The sequence below is a fragment of the Peromyscus eremicus genome, chromosome 8b, assembly GCF_949786415.1.
Source record: "Peromyscus eremicus chromosome 8b, PerEre_H2_v1, whole genome shotgun sequence".
Classification (NCBI taxonomy): Eukaryota; Metazoa; Chordata; class Mammalia; order Rodentia; family Cricetidae; genus Peromyscus; species Peromyscus eremicus.
Genome location: NC_081424.1, coordinates 2,982,809 through 2,998,705, shown reverse-complemented (window position 1 = coordinate 2,998,705; position 15,897 = coordinate 2,982,809). Strand labels below are relative to the sequence as shown.

The following is a 15,897-nucleotide window of genomic DNA, read 5'->3' as shown; positions in this document are numbered from 1 at the left end:
CTTCATGGTGTCAAGCCACAACTTTTTTGCAAGACCCCTTCAGTTCTGGGCTTTCAACTGCAACTGAGTTACCAGTAGCCTCTCCTGGCCTCTCACAGTGCCATCTCTCAGCTCTCTCATGACTCCTTCATGCCTTCAAAACCAGTACCACCTGGGTTACTCTTAAACTACCAAGTTCAGCTATTAGCATGAGGTACAGCCTTGGCTGCATTTGGAGAAAAGCTTCTATGTTCTGTGTCTCGTGAAAGTCTCCTCAGAAGATTTTACCTCATTGATGCTGATCTTTTCTTAATCACCAGTAATTCCTCAGGTCCAGTCAGCCAGTATCAGTTGCCCCACTAAAGCAAAGCTTTCAAAACAATGGTACTGGTATCTTGTTAATCATGACTAAGTCTTCAACTGCAGATATCCAGAACCACAGCATCTTAATTCAAAGTAGCAAATGCTCCCAAATAGAGACCTTAAACATTCCTCTGATACTTCCCAAGCCAGCCCTCCTCCTTCTGCATTGCTCTTGACATTCTTTTCTCCCAAGCTCCTATAGAACATCCCACTGAGTTCTCAACACTCAATGGCTAATCTAACCCAAAGTTCCAAAGTGCTTCAGCAACCCTCCTGAAACGTGATCAGGTTTGTCAGAGGAATACCCCACTTCTGGTACCAACTTGTCGTACTTAGAATTTCTATTGCTTAGACAAAAAACGCTGACCAAAGCAACTTGGGGAGGAATGAGTTTATTTGTGTTGTACTCCCACAGCAGTGTTTTTCATCAAGGAAACCAGGACAGGAACTGAAACAAGACAGGAACTGAAACAGGACAGGAACCTGGAGGTAGGAGCTGAAGTAGAGAGCATGGAAGGTTGCTGCTTACTGGCCTGTTCTCCATGGCTTGCTTAGCTTGCTTTCTTATACAACCCAGGACTATCAGCCTAGGGGTGTCATCACCAATAATGGTTTGGGCTCTTCCTGTAATTTGGTAACTAAGAAAATGTTCTGAACTTTAGAGTCTAAAGGCTTACTTGAAGCCCAATCTCATGGAGACATTTTCTTAATTAAGATTCCCTCATCTCAGATGACTTCAGCTTGTATCAAGTTGACATAAAACTATCTAGCACATAGTTGAATGTAAATATATAAACAGCCTAATTGTAATGTGTAAATAACTTTTGTTTCATTATATTGGATGAAAATCACAAGAATAATGATAATTATAAAATTTGTTACTAAATACACATACAGAGCATGCACATTGCAACATTAGTAACAAAGTGATAGAGAGGAAATGTATACGGTTCTTGCATGTGATTAGAGTTATCAATTTAAAATATACTCTGTATATGTTATATGCCTGTGTAGTAATAATCAAAATTGTACATAAGAGTACTCTAAGACTAAAGACAAATAATCAAAATATATTACTACTAAAATACAACATAAATAGTGAGACAAAAGACAGAAGAGGAAAAATAGCTACAAAATATATTGGAAATAATTAATAAAATTACAATCAATAAATACATTGTTTTAAATGTAAATGTATTAAATTCTTCATAACACATTGAACAACTATATCTTCTCTCTCTCTCTCTCTCTCTCTCTCTCTCTCTCTCTCTCTCTCTCTGTCTCTCTCTATCTCTCTCTATCTCACCCATACACAAATACATACCAATACCCCACTAATATTCTATGAGCATATTGAAGATGAAGGAAAAAGAAAATATTCATGCTATTGTTAACCCAAAGAAAGGATAAGTACAGTATTTCATTAGACAAAGTAAATTATCAAAAATTACTCTCAAGTGACAAAATCTATTATATTGGAGAATAATTTATTAAGTATATATAATATTTGTAAATGGACACATATATACACTAATAAAGACAGATACTATATATTTGTGTGTATATTATGGAAATGTAAAATATAAACTTACTATAAATATAGCAAACAATGACAGAATTCAAGATAAAAAAAACCACTATGGAATTGTTAGAACACTTTAGCTTCCTTGATTTCAAAGACCACTAGAACGTTCAGACAGAGCATCAGTAAGGAAATGGGAGAGTTGAAACTACAGCCCAAGCAAACTTCATGATATATGCAAAGCAGTCCTCACTAGAATCATTTTATATGCAACTGAAAATGGAACCTTCTCTAGAAAAGATTGTGAGTTAGGTCACAAAACAAATCTCAAAAAACTTAAGAAATTTAAAAAACATCAAATGTGTTTTTCAGCTAATAAACTGGTGCTATAAATCCATCCATGATGGAAAAGCCAGAGAGTTTAAAGTTAGGGCAAATTAAATAATACAATTCCAAACTCCAATTTTTCAAATAAAAAAATCAAAAAGGAAAAAGTAAGAGCAAATACAACTTACTGAAGGGGTCATATAAAATGATTAAATATGATTATTTTGCATATAATTCTCAATGAGTTCTAAAACTCTATAACCCACAGTCCAGCATACAAATAAAGCTGTATTTGGCTTTTGTAATGAATATCATTGGATTGGACTTGGAAGGCTTATTGCATTACATCTTCTCAAGTATATTGATGGCTGGAGGGGTGGTTCAGTGTTTAAGCACATTGTTGTTTTCCCAGAGGACCTAGGTGAAATTCCCAGCATTCCATGGTAGCATTAGACGTGTGTGTAACTTCAGTCCCAGCAAGATCCAGTTTCCTCTCTGGCATCTTAGGACAGCTAGAGTACAAGTGGTTCAGACATACACAAAGACAAAACAACCATACACTAAGATAAAAATAAAAATATTCTTAAGCTTGAAAAAGAATATTTCTAATCTTTTAGAGCAAATGCTTTGCTTCTCAGTAGTTTTTCCCTTAGTGATGTTAACTCAAGATAAAGGCATTGAAATATATTTTATTTCTCAGAATATTAGGCAGAAACCTCAAGAGGAGATATGAATAGATTTCATAAAAGCATAGGTGTTGTAGAATTTCTTAATGGATCTGATAATTGGCTATATGATATTTGGATTTCTTCTATTATATTTGCCTTGGATGGGTTAAAGTCAATCTGGAATCTTTTAGTGAAAAAATGTCTTGATGTAGCCCTTAGCATCATGAATATCAATAGTTAATAAGTCAAAATTAGTCAAATACAACATTTTCTTCACGTTTCTGTTGCATGCTTTTGAACAATTCATTGCTACAAATTGTATGAACTTCTTTTTGAGGATATATGGCTAAATATGTCCTCACTCCATATAAAAAACTAACAACAGAAATAAAAATCTAATCCCACATGCATACAGTTGATGAAACAGTAAGTTTAATTGGGGTTATTTACAGGGCCACCTTGAATCAACTATACTACTGAAGAAAAATATCTCTGATAGGCTACCATCATTATTATTGTTTACTCTCCAGAACTTGATTTAAAAACCCTATTGTTAACAAAATAACAACTTGACTGAAAAAAAAAATGGAGAAATTAAGTGGGTATCAGGTGCCAACCAGGAAGCATTACTAACGTGATACTAACCAGCCGCTTTCCAATTTGAGTTATATTCCCAAAAATGGAACAGATAACTGGTACCATTGTCAAGGCCAAGTAGCTATGGCTAGGTAGGTCATAAGCCCTAGGCAAGAAACTACTATTATTTTGCTAAATGGAGATAGTATTAAACCAACTCTTAATAACGTATTGCTATAACTCATAATCAGTGCATGGCTCTACCTTATAAAAGAAGCTTCTTCTTGCAATAAATTACAATTAACAGAGAACGCACAACTGTCCAACATGCAGAGAGTAAGAAACTATAGAATGGTCAGCCTTAAATGAGATGTACATATCGTGCTACTTCCACGAATGCTCAGGCATCTTCATGGAAGAGGGAGTGGAAAGATTTTAAGAGCAGAGGCGGTGGGTGAGCATAAGAAAACTGTTTCTGTGGCACAACAGGTAGTTGCACATAACAACCCACAGTGCTTTTGACAACACACACAAAAACTGTGTAAGTTTGAGCAGACAACGTTGCTCTATGGAGTGGAGAAGTACACATGAAGTCCCACACTAGATGAGGAACTACTATCAACTAGTAACTGCTAGGTGCTGTGGGATGGTCTGTATGTCAAATCTGTTGCTCTGATTGGTCAATAAATAAAACATCAATTGACCAGTGGCCAGGCAGGAAGTATAGGTGGGACTAACAGAGAGGAGGATTGAGAGAACAAGAAGGTGGGGGAGAGACACTGCCAGCCGCCACCATAACAAGCAGCATATGAAGATGCCGGTAAGCCATGAGCCACATGGCAAAGTATAGATTTATAGAAATGGATTAATTTAAGATATAAGAACAGTTAGCAAGAAGCCTGCCACGGCCATACAGTTTGTAAGCAATGTAAGTCTCTGTGTTTACTTGGTTGGGCCTGAGCGGCTGTGGGACTGGCGGGTGAGAGAGATTTGTGGTGACAAAGATTTGTCCTGACTATGGTCCAGGTAGGAAAACTCAAGTTACAGCTACGAAAGGAAAATTCAGTTTTATTTAGGGTGTGTGTGAATCCTGCTGTGTTACACCTCAGAGAAGGGACCATATTCAAAAGTATTTAGCTAATACAAAAGAACTCTGTGGATTTAAAAAGTAACACAAAGTTGTGTAGGTAAGGAGGTAGGGATGGATCCCAAAGCAGTTGTTTGTGAATGTGATTAAAATACATTACATAAAATCCTCAAGTAACAGATGAAGTATTTAAAAAAAAAATTGAACAAATAAAATGTCTCTAATAGGTGACTAGTCAGCCCTAAACACATGTAAATATAAACAACATTAAATGCATTGACTGTTATATGCATACATATACATTTGTATGTATGTATATGTGTGTGTATGTACACACACACACATACACATATATACATAGAAGAAGACTTCAGGTAGTGGAGTGATGGTGAGGTGACAGAAAGAAGTTGGAGGGAGTGAGGGCTAGAAATAATGTGAATAGAATACTTGTGTGAAAATCTCAAAAAGTAAAAATTTAAGTTAAAAACTCCTGTTCCCAAAATGGATAACTGTCTATACATCCATGGGAAGTATGTGGTCTTTTGAGCCCTCCCCCAGGTCCTAACTACAGACAGTTCTTTGGTCCAATCTTGTACTGGTGTCCTCAGGATACCCAGCTACTGACAACTGTAGAGAGAAAAGGCCCTGTCATGCCCAGAAGAGATAGTTCCACAGTACTACTTACCTCTTGATTATTCCTTCTCTTTACTACTTAGTGAACAGACTTAAATTTTTGTTTTCAGCTCAATCATCATTGTATTCTCAACACTTTATATGGACATGGGAATACAGTGAACATGATGAGCAAGTTATCATTAAACTAGTGAATTTTAACCAAAAGATGAGCTTATTCACATGGGGAAAATAAGACATCAACAAAATAATTTGTGGGAAATGATTAATAGGAAAGGAGTTGAGTAGTCAGTGAAGAGATAACTACTGAGAGTATACATATTCAGGAATTTTCATGACACTTGAGTAAGAAGAAAGACCTGAATTGAGCAGGTTAATTTATCCATATACCAGAAATTCTGTGGATGCCCAAACAGGAAAAATTACTTTCTGGTTTTCTGCTGTTCAAAGAGACATACCAATCAAGGACTAAGTGTATAGTTCAGTGAGAGGTTGTTTCATAGCCTGTATAAACTCTGGGATTCAGGAATCAGTACCACACTGATTATTCAAATGACGGAAGAAGTTTAATATAATAGCCATGAAGTGATTAGTTGTGTTGTCAACTTAACAAAATCTAGAATCAGCTGGAAGCTTGGCCTCAGGGAGTGTCTGTGGGGATTTTCATGATTAACTTAGTTAAAGCTTTACAGTGTAGATGACACCACTCCTGGATGGGAACTGAACTGTGTGAGTGGAAATGTAGCTCAGAAGCAGCACACATTCAGTGCTCTTTGCTTCCTGAATATGGGTGCTGTTTCAAGTTCCTGTAGACTTCACCTCCCTGCCACAGTGGACTGATGGACTGTAACCTTCAACCAGGAGCTTGAATAAACCCTATCTACCATATATTTCCATTGTCAGAGTATTTTAACACAGCAACAGGAAAAGATGCTAAAATAGTAGCAATTATGAATGTATCATCTAATATCCGTTTTCAGATAACTGATAAATTATGTCATAAAAATTTAAAATGATTTGATTCATTCTTGTGAATACAGAGACACCTTCAAAGGTGTACAATTTTGACTGCTCTATATCATCATTATGTATATATTTTCTGAAGTTGTACTCTAATTTTGTATTATATGAACACTTGGGTAAGTAAATAAATGATATATGACAGCATGTGCTGCCTGTCACAGCTGCATGGATATTTAAAATTATAAACAGAATTTCAAATAAATATTAAAGTTACACATGCATGTGAGTTTTATTTTTACAATTAAAGCATATAAAGTACATTTTTGTTCAAAAAGAATATACCCAGTGCTCTAAGTCAGAAGCTTGCAATGTTCTTGTCATTGCAGACCATCAATATAGTAGAGGACTGCCAGATTGGAACATTTAAAGTTGAAACAGTACTGCAGGTATCACATGATCCTACAATTACCTAATAGTGCCTGACTACATCTTTTTTGTAGCTCTTTTTTATTTAATATTTTTTCATTTTACATACTAACACCTGTCCCCTCTCCCTTCCCTTCTCACATTGCCTCCACCTCCTCCCCAATCCCACCCCATCCCCTCCTCATAAAGGGTAAAGGCTCCTTTGGATAGTCAATACAGGCTGGCATACCAAGTTGGGGCAGGACCAAACTCTGCCCCTCTGCATCATGGCTGAGTAAGGCGTTGCACCATGGGAATGGGCTCTAAGAAGACAGTTCATGTACCTGATATAAGTCCTGGTCTCTTGCCAAGGGACCCACACACACAAAATCACACAACTGTCATCCACAGAGGGCCTAGTGAGGATCCACACAGGCTCCCCAGCTGTCAGTCCAGAGTCTATGAGCTCCTAATAGTTTGGATCATCTATCTCTGTGTTTTTTCCTATCATGATCCTGACCCACCTTGCTCTGATAGTCCCTCCTTCCTCTCTTCAACTGAATTCCAGGAGCTTGGTCAAATGCTTGACTGTGGGTCTCTGCATCTGCTTCCATCAGTCACTAGATGTAGGTCCTATGATGACAATTAGGGTAGATACTAATCTGAGTACAGTGGAAGGCTAATTCAATCACCCTGTCCACCACTGCAATGAGTCGAAGCTGTGGAAATCCTTGTGAGTTCTTGGGGATTTCTCTAATTCCAGATTTCCCCTTAACCCCTTAATGGCTCCATCTGTCTGTTTTCCTTCTCCATCCCTCCCCCAACTCAGCCATCTGAACACCCATGTTTCCATCTCCCCTCCCCTTCCCTTTACTCCCTCCTCCCAGTTTACCCATTAGACCCTAACCCTTTCTCCTTCCTAGGACAATCCATGTGTGTCCCTCTTGGGTCCTCCTCTTTACTCAGCTTCTCTGGGATTGTGGAACCATCCATTTGCCTGTGAACATCATGATGTCATTGTTTTTCTCGGCTGAGTAGTACTCCATTGTATAAATGTACCACATTTTCTTTATCCATTTTTTGGTTGAGGGGCATCTAGGTTGTTTCTAGGATCTGGCTATTGTGAATCATGCTGCTATGAACAAAGTTGAACCTAAGTCCTTGTGATGTGGTTGAGCATCTTTTGGGTATATGCCCAAGAGTGGTATTGCTGAGTCTTGAGGTAGGTTGATTCTCAATTTTCTGAGATACCACCATACTGATTTACAGAGTGGCTGTGTAAGATTGCATTCCCACCAGCAGTGGAGGAGTGTTCCCCTTTCTCCACATCTTCTTTAACATAAGCTGACTTCAGTGTTTTAGATATTAGCCATTCTCAGAGTCATTTTGATTTGCCTTTCCCAATACTTCCTTAAATGTCTTTTGGCCATTTGAAATTCTTCTGTTGAGAATTCTCTGTTTAGATCTGTAGCCCATTTTTAATTGGATTATTTGATATTTTGATGTCTAGTTTCTTGACTTCTTTATATATTTTGGAGATCAGCCCTCTATCAAATGTAGGATTGGTAAAGATCTTTTCCCATTCTTTATGCTGCCATTTTGTCTTATTGACAGTGTCCTTCAGCTTACAAACGTTTCTCAGTTTCAAGAGGTCCCATTTATTAATTGTTGCTCTCAGTGTCTGTGCTACTAGTGTTATATTTAGGAAGTGGGCTCCTGTGCCAGTGCGTTCAAGGCTACTTTCCACTTTCTTTTCTATGAGGTTTAGTGTAACTGGATTTATGTTCAGGTCTTTGACCCATTCAGACCTGAGTTTTATACCTGGTGATATATATGGATCAATCTGCATTCTTCTACATGTAAACATCCAGTTATGACACCACCATTTGTTGAAGATGCTTTCTTGTTTCTATTCTATAATTTTGCCTTCTCTTGTTCCTGATTTTAGTGGAATTGCTTTGAGTTCCTTGCCATTTAGTTTGATGTTGGCGGTTGGCTTGCTGTATATTGCCTTTATTATGTTTAGGAATGTTCCTTGTATCCCTGGTCTCCTCAAGACCTTTATCATGAAAAGATTTTGGATTAGTCAAAGGCTTTTTCAGCATCTAAAGAGATGATGTGTTTGTTTGTTTGTGTTTTTCTTTCGTTGTTTATATGGTGGATTATATTGACAGATTTTTGAATGTTGAACCATCCTTGCATCTCTGGGATGAAGCCTACTTTATCATGGTGGATAATTTTTTTCACGTCTTCTTGGATTTTATTTGCCAGTATTTTATTGAATATTTTTGTGTCAATGTTCCTGAGGCAGATTGGTCTATAATTCTCTTTCTTGGTTGAATCTTTGTGTTTTGTGGGTATCAGGGTAAAATTAGCCTTGTAAAGAGTTTGGCAATGTTACTTTTGTTTCTATGGTTTGGAACAAATTTGAGTAATGGTATTAGCTCTTCTTGAAAATCTGGTAGAATTCTGCACTGAAACCATCTGTTCCTGGGATTTTTTTTTTTTTTTGGTTGAAAGACTTTCAGTGATTGCTTATATTTCCTTAGGGGTTACAGGTCTATCTAAATTGTTTATCTGATCTTCATTTAATTTTGTTGTATGGTATCTATCCATAAAATTGTCAATTTCTTTTGGATTTTCCAATTTTGTGGAGCACATGTTTTTTAAGTATGACCTAATGATTCCCTGAATTTCCTCAGTGTCTGTTGTTATTTCCCCCCTTTCATTTCTGATTTTGTTAATTTGGATATTCTCTCTCTGCTTTTTGGTTAGATTGGATAAGAGTTTGTCTATCTTGTTGATTTTCTCAAAAAACCAACTCTTTGCTTCATTGATTCTTTTTATTGTTCTCTTCATTTCTATTTTATTGATTTCAGCCCTGAATTTGATTATTTCTTGTCATCTACTCTCCTAGATGAGTTTGCTTCTTTTTGTTCTAGAGTTTTCAGATGTGCTGTTAAGTTGCTAGAGTGAGATTTCTCCAATTTTTTTTTTTATGTTAGCACTTAGTGCTATGAACTTTCCTCTTAGCACTGCTTTCATAGTGTCCCATAAGTTTGGGTATGATGTGCTTTCTAGGAAGTCTAATTTCTTTATTTCTTCCTTGACCCAGTGATGGTTCAGTCACACATTGTTCAGTTTCCATGAGTTTGTTGGCTTTCCGCAGTATGTGTGGTTGTTGAATTCTAGCTTTAAGCCATGGTAGTCCAATACAGTACAGGGGTTTATTCCAATTCTTTTGTATCTATTAAGATTTGTTTTGTTTCTGAGTATGTGGTAAATTTTGGAGAAGGTTCCGTGAGGTGCTGAGAAGAATGTATATTCTTTTGTGTTTGGGTGAAGTGTTCTATAGATATCTGTTAGGTCCATTTGAGTCATAGCATCTGTTAGTTCTCTTATTTCTCTGTTAAGTTTCTGTCTAGTAGACCTGTCCAGTGGTGAGAGTAGGTGCTGAAGTCTCCCATTATTAGTGATTTAAGTTTTAGTAATGTTTCTTTTACAAAAGTAGGTGCCCTTGTATTTGAAGCAAAAATGTTCAGAATTAAGACTTGATCTTGATAGATTTTTCTGTGATGAATATGAAATGTCCTTCTCCATTTCTTTTGATTAACTTGAGGTTGAAGTATATTTTGTTAGATATTTGCAGAACTACAACAGCTTGTTTCTTAGGTCCATTTAGTTGGAAAATCTTTTCCGAACCCTTTACTCTGAGGTAATGTCTGTCTTTATGATTGAAGTGTGTTTCTTATGTGCAGCAGAAGGATGGATCCTGATTTCACATCATTCCGTTAGTCTGTGTTATTTTATAGGTGAATTGAGTCCATTGATATTAAGAGATATAAATGACAAGTGATTGTTAATTCCTGTAATTTTTTTTTTTTTTTTGGTTTTGGTGGTGGCAGTGGTAGTGTGTGTGTGTGTGTTTCCCATCTTTGGTATTTGCTGGTATGAGGTTATTTATTGCCTGTGTTTTGGTGGTTGCAGCTAACTTTCTTGGGTTTGAGTTTTCCTTCTAATACTTTCTCTAGGGCTGAATTTGTGGATATGTAATGTTTAAATGTGGTTTTGTCATGGAATATTTTGTTTCTCTATCTATGATGATTGAAAGCTTTGCTGGGTATAGTATTATGGGCTGGTATATGTGGTCTCTGTATCTGCAGAATGTCTGTCAAGGACCTTCTGGCTTTTAGAGTTTCCACTGAGAAGTTGGGTGTTACTCTGATGGGTCTGCTATTATATGTTACTTGACATATTTCCTTTGCTGCTGTTAATATTCTTTCCTTATTTTGAATGACTATTATGTGGTAAAGGGACTTTTTTGTGGTTCAGTATATTTGGTGTTCTGTATGGTTCTTGTACCTTCATAAGCATAACTTTCTTTAGGTTGGGAAAGTTTTCTTCTATGATTTTGTTGAATGTATTTTCTGTGTCTTTGAACTTCTTCTATCCTTATTATTGTTAGGTTTGGCCTTTTCATGGTGTTCCAGATTTCCTGGATGTTGTGCATTAAAAATTTGATGAATTTAGCATTTTCTTTGACTGATGATTCTATTTCCTCTATGGTATCCTCAATGCCTGAGATTCTCTCTTCCATCTCTTGTATTCTGTTGGTTATGCTTACCTCTGTAGTTTCTGTTTGTTTACTCAGATTTTTCTTTTCCTGAATTCCCTCAGTTTGTGTTTTCTTTATTTTCTCTATTTCAATTTTCAAGTCTTGAACTGTTTCCTTCACCTGTTTGATTGTTTTCCTTGGGTTTCTTAGCTTTTTTTTTTTTTTTTTTTGTATTTACTAATTTCCTCTAATTTTTGTTTGTCTTTTCCTCCATTTCTTTAAGGGAATTTTTCATTTCCTCTTTTAGGGGCTCTACAATCTTCATAATGTTGTTTTTAATGTTGTTTTCTTCTGGATCATCTGCACTGGGATGTTCAGGTCTCGCTGTTGTAGGATCATATTGGGATTATATTGTTAGCAATCCACGGAGTCTGCTTAATGATCAAAGGAATTTATTTGGGGGTTAACTCATAAGACAGAATAAAGGAATTTGTCACAAAATCCTGGAAGGATGAGGCAAGGTCCAAAAATGTTCTCTGGAGAGCTCTGCCCTGGACCATCCCAGCATCCAAAACCACAAGGTAGTGAAGTCAGAGCCACGTACATGCATCCCAGGTCTTATGGGTCCCAGAGTGGCCCTACCCCAGGGACCTGTGCCTCCAAATCATAGGCAAGTGTAACAGTTACCTGTTACCTCACTAGAGGTGGTGCTTCAGGGCATGGCTCAAAAAGCTACCCACTACAGGATCACTAGGTTCTGGTGGTGCCATTTTGCTCTTTATGTTGTTGAATGTATTCTTACACAGCTGCCTACCCATTTCTTCCTTTAATCCATACAGATGGAACTCCAGGCCACGCTTTTTCTGATTGCTGCAGGTAGAGCTTGTGGCTCCAGTGGTTCTTCTTCTTCGAAATCAGGAAGGAGGCGTAGGAAGGATATGGGTCCAGTGGTCCTTGGTGTGGCAGAGAATGGTTGGCAAGGGGCAGGGGAGGAGGCTGCTGCCCAGACTCCGGCTCTGCAATGGCTGGGGGGGGGGTGAGTGGCACAGAATGTGCCCCAGGGCCTAGGGGCTAGAAAACTGAGCTGTCCAGTGGGGGAGTTCAGGGCCTTACCTCTTTCCAATGGGTGCAGGGGGCTTGTATTACTTTGGTGGTCGCTGGAGCCACAGGGGATGGTTGGTGAAGGAGCCAGGAAGCAGGCTGCTGCTGGGTCTTTAGGGCTGCAATGGCTTGAAGGAAGAGTATGAGATGTGCCCCCCCACAGGACCTAGGGGCTAGAGAATTGTGCTGTCATAAGACGACATCTTATGAAAGAAAATAAATTACATATTAAACATGTGACACTAATCTCATTTATGTGAGTTGACTCTTCAATACTGACATAATTCAGAGTTATCTTTCCTTCACGATCATCAAAATGAAATTTACTTTCACTTCAATAGTGAGGTGTGAATCCTCTTATTCCATTTCTATGCTCTTAGTTACTTCTGGAATTAACATTGTATTACATGCTTAGACACTGCCTATTTTAGAAACAACTGAAGGAAATTAAACCAAATACACTTTTTTTTCATTAAGTTAATGGTTAATATCTTCTTGTATTTATGAAAACACTCTGAACAGGAAAAAATACAACATAACTGATAATAAGGGGATATAAAATGAGTATATTTCTAAGGGTAGATTGTAAATCATGTTATTATACTAATGGGTAAAACAATACTTGAAATCACAAAAAAGAAAAGTAGAAAACCATTTTTTTTCCTTAGGAGAAATTGCAAAGGGGTTGTTCATATAGTAGGAAGTCATAATAACTGGAATTTAGAGGAGATTTTATACAAGCTATTTGCTTGCCCACCAAATAGATATGTCAGGATCATGTTCTTTCAGCATTCATGTGTGACTCCCATTTGTGAAGAGGCAAATAACCTAACATTTTCAGTCTTAGAATAAAAATGTTAGAAAAAATACACTATTTCAATATTTAAACACACTTGTGAAGAGGAAGAAAGAAAATAAAATTAAATTAATGCTTTTTTGTTGAAGTTTTAGCTAACTAACATTACAATCAGAATCATAACAGATTTCAGAGGATAAAATACAAAAGTATACCTTTCATCAACAATATTGCAAAGAAATTTTAAAAAAGAAATTATTGCTCAAGGTTTTAAAAATAATGTTCCCTTTGAGCTAGAAATATTACTACATGCATAAACATCAAAATACCATTTATTTACCACATTACAATCTGAGAAACATAATCTAGTTTAATATATGATGAAAAAGTAAAAAGAAATTCATTTATTATCTCATCATTAGGTTTCGTGTACCATAATCTTGATGTATACAAACTTCCAAAATAGCAAGTTGAATCATGAAAGTATGTATACTTTTGCTGTATTTTGTAGTTATCAGATGAGATCTTATACTAATATCCAGTGAAGTATTTTGTATCTATAATGTAAATTACACAAAGAAATTTCGTAATGTCGAATAAGAAACATAATTTTGCTCCATTAAAAAAGTGATGACAAGTCTTCATCTAATGCATAGGATAGTTAATAATGAAGCTCAGTTGCTTTACCAAACTTGAATAATAAACAATGCACTTCTGCTTTGTTGTCTAAATCTGTATGTAGTAAGAATCCTACACAATTTAAATATTTATTTCATTATCTATATCCCAAGTAAATAAGCCATGAAAACCCACATACATACAACAGATTCTACTATAAGTTTGATCATTTTTATATAGTAAAGATATTTTAAAGTGATAAAATATCATTTAAAATAATAATTAAAAATTTTATATATTTAAATTTTTATTTTTCAGATGACTTGTCTGACAGCAACCACAAGTCCAAACATTTCACCTGGATAAATTCATTTCTATGGAAGAACCTTTTTAAGTGTGAAAATGGAAGCACTAATTTACCATGAAAATATTAGTTTATTTGAAACCTCAGAATACATTGGTTTTTCCCTGCCAAAAGTGGTGGATTCGAGTTATTTAGAGTTTCAGAAACCATGTAATAGAGGATGACTCATTAGAGAATGACTAATACACATGGAAAACCACTAAGGCTTACTTCATCTCTGCTCACTTTAAATTAAGAACACTTAAGCATAACCTCTCCATTCCACTCAGAACTTGAGAGCAAATCTGACTGTTCAGAAATTTTTTGAGTGTGTGGAAAATTTGAAATCAGTAATATTGTATTTATACCACACGTGCAGGACAATGTAATATACACATTTTCCTTCATTTCTGCATTTTCCTCTTTTCATTTCTGCATAAATGGCTATGAATTGGTACAAGCATAATCCTGATCTATTGTTCACTGTGCTCACATTTGCCAGAATTACTGAAGTGTTTTGAAAGTACAGAAAATAAAATCGTTTATATTCTAGAAATGGAGAGTAAAATGACAATCAGAGAGAGTGAGAGCTGTGCAGTGAGGGTGGAGTGTATTGAGATGTTGGTCAAAGGACACAAGGTTTAAATTGCACAGAATGAATAATATCGGGAGATTTGTTTTGTATTATGATAGTAGTTAATACGTACCATGAAAAATGTCTAAACCTTTCACAATCTTCCAAGACTGTACCGGTAATTGTTAATCAAGCAGCCATAAAATGAGCTTGTGACAGGCATTTGGTATTCAAAACAAAATAGTTAACACTACACTATGTTCTTACAGGATGCTAAAGAGAAAGAGGATATTAAGTGTTTTGACTTACAACATAATGTCTAAATGGCATAGCACATATGTCAGTTACCCAGGTTTTATCACTAAATAATATATTCACATTCAGAACACTATGTTATACCTGATAAATGCATATAATTTTATCTGTCATGTTACAAAAATTTCTAAGGAGACCGGCCTTCTAAATATGATACTGTATAACAGTTGTAATAAAAAAAAATGAGAATCTGAGTAAAATATTGTGTTAATTACACCAATAGCATTTGAAGGATCTGAAAATTTCTTTGTTAACTGGCCAATTGTTCTCATTTTACTTTTTTTCTCTTGTGTACACCTTATGTTGCTGGAGGGTAGCTTCCGCATTCCAAAACACCACTCTTTATAAAGCCTTCAGGGTATCTTCTATGCATGATGCTTTCAGCACCCTGGTCTCCACTTATTTTCTAGTCTGTCTAAAATTGAGTCTAAACACTTCCCAGTTTTATGCTTCTTTCCTCCTCACCTTTCTCCTACCTTGGGTTACTTGCTTAGCTTCTTAATGGCTCTTCGTTTTCTTCTTCATTTTATTTTTGCTCTAAAACGTATCACATGTTCTTCTAATCACTTAATCTGTTTTTTAATAACCAACCTTACAGCACTTCCCTTTTTTCTATCTAATCAAAAAGGAAGGTTTTAACTTTAACATAGTAAAATTATATATAACAAAACAGTTATCAAGCAAGAATTACAGTTACAATATCTAGTCTATTTTTATTTGGCAAAATTAAAGAAAATATTCTATCTATCCCATATTTATGAGTCTAAAGTTTTATATCTAATTTATCTTTTATCATAACCAAGGAAAATTATAATTATAACTGTCTAGTCTTCAAGTACATCAGAGACCTCAGAAGTATATCATATTACCTAAGTAAACAGGAAGATCATTGTGAGCCACTTCCAAAAAACTAGAATGACAGAGACAGCTACCTGCGTGGACAGTCATCCAAGTTCCTCTTCTATACACTGTGAATATGTGTTGCTCTGATTGGTTGATAAATAAAACCGTTTGGCCTATGCCAGGCAGGGTGAAGCCAGGTAGGAAAATCCAAGGGAGATAGACAGAAAGA

The 15,897-nt window shown here is 36.1% G+C and overlaps 1 long non-coding RNA gene across 1 annotated transcript in view; it reads left to right on the top strand.

Annotated features, from left to right (window-relative positions):
- LOC131918892 (uncharacterized) overlaps positions 1-14,070 on the top strand; it is a 100,040-nt gene extending 85,970 nt beyond the window's left edge. The window contains exon 3 of the long non-coding RNA XR_009381121.1: positions 13,912-14,070. This is a non-coding gene — a long non-coding RNA (uncharacterized LOC131918892). The remainder of the gene's footprint in view (positions 1-13,911) is intronic.
- The last annotated feature ends 1,827 nt before the right edge of the window (positions 14,071-15,897 follow it).